This window comes from Grammomys surdaster, unplaced genomic scaffold (genome assembly GCF_004785775.1).
Source record: "Grammomys surdaster isolate TR1022 unplaced genomic scaffold, NIH_TR_1.0 99, whole genome shotgun sequence".
In the NCBI taxonomy this organism is placed as follows: domain Eukaryota; kingdom Metazoa; phylum Chordata; class Mammalia; order Rodentia; family Muridae; genus Grammomys; species Grammomys surdaster.
Genome location: NW_021604578.1, coordinates 17631038 through 17632529, shown reverse-complemented (window position 1 = coordinate 17632529; position 1492 = coordinate 17631038).

Genomic DNA, 1492 nt, shown 5'->3' with positions numbered 1-1492 from the left:
CATTGCTTTCTGAATGGTGCTGCTTGGGTTGAGAGAAGCAAGCTCAGTGAGCTTCTAGAGGAATTCTGGACCTAGAAGATGTCTCCAAGTATATATCCTTCCTTCCTTCTTTTCAGTGGGTATCATTTCTCCCTACTAGTGTACATCCTTTCTTCCTTTCTAGGGTATCCTACCATCTAGTGTACATCTTTTGGTATTCACTGGAATTTTTGTTGAATTATTTAGTTGTTTATTAGGCTTTCAAACAACATTCTCAAAGAATAAGTTTTGAACAACGCTGATCTTTCAAACACATTTCCCCATAGAGTTCACAGTTTTCTGGATGTTCTGTGTATCAAGAGAGGGGATTCTGGGTATTCTCTTCTTTATTGACACAGGGATTTTAGCTTTCCAGTAGAGGCAATAGTTCTTAAATTGTGATATTGATCAGAGGATGTCTCTGATAAGCTGGGATAATCTACCCCAGTGTTCCCTTACGTGAATCCTGTGAAAAACTAGAATTATTAGATAAAAAACAAAATGGACTGACTCCATGGATAAACCTAAGCAACACATATGAATTTCAGTGTACACATTTAGTGCAGGGAAGTCTTCGTTTCCTAATTTTCTGTACTCTGCTGTCCTTCCAGGTCAATGGGAAATTTCCATTTGACCATACTTGGGCCTCTTCCAGTCTTCTTCCCCAGAAGGGTTGTGTTAAGACTGTGGGCTCACAGAACACCAAGGCAGAAGGAGATGCTGTCTACAGTTCCTGCAGTGGAGATGCTCAATAGCCCAACCTACGCAGCCTGTGGGCGGGCTCTCTGCTGCTCCTGTACTGTGGGACGCAGGAACTTTGGTAATGTTGGGAACTCCAGTTAAAGATTTGACTCTGGATGCTGTTAGGTAGAGGATATTATCTCAGATGTTATGGCCTGCAAACTCTCTCTTCTGTAACTCTGATCTGGAAATGAAAACCAACTGGTCTTGCTTTTCCTCTGAGGCAAGAAAGGTAAGTCTGCCTTTTTCTTCAGTGGGGAAGACTTCCCACAGAGTCTTGTGGCCTGGGATTGGGAGACGTTGCACCTGTAATTCCACCTTGGTGTTTCTGGCTCCTGCAAAGTCCTTTAATATGAAAAATGTATGTACATTTATTTAAGACAGAGGTCCCCAAATTGATTTGTTGTCAAACTCCCCCCACTCAGAGACAGTGTTCTAGAGAATGCCCTTTAGGAAATCTGGGAGCTCTATGCAAATCAATTAGTGTCCATTCTTAAAGGCCAGAGGACTTTTAAATGTATATTTTGACACCAACAGAGGGACATTTGTTGCTGTTGTTTACAGTTTAACTCATCCGAATTCTTCTTTGCCTCAGCCTCCATTTCTTTCCCAGCCTTTTAAGACCCGAGGCTTCATCAATGCCACAAGCCAGGGCATCTGGACATCTAAATTATATTCTTAGAACTCAGTTTGTAGACATGGATGTTCTATCTGTATGGTGAGCTTTATTGAA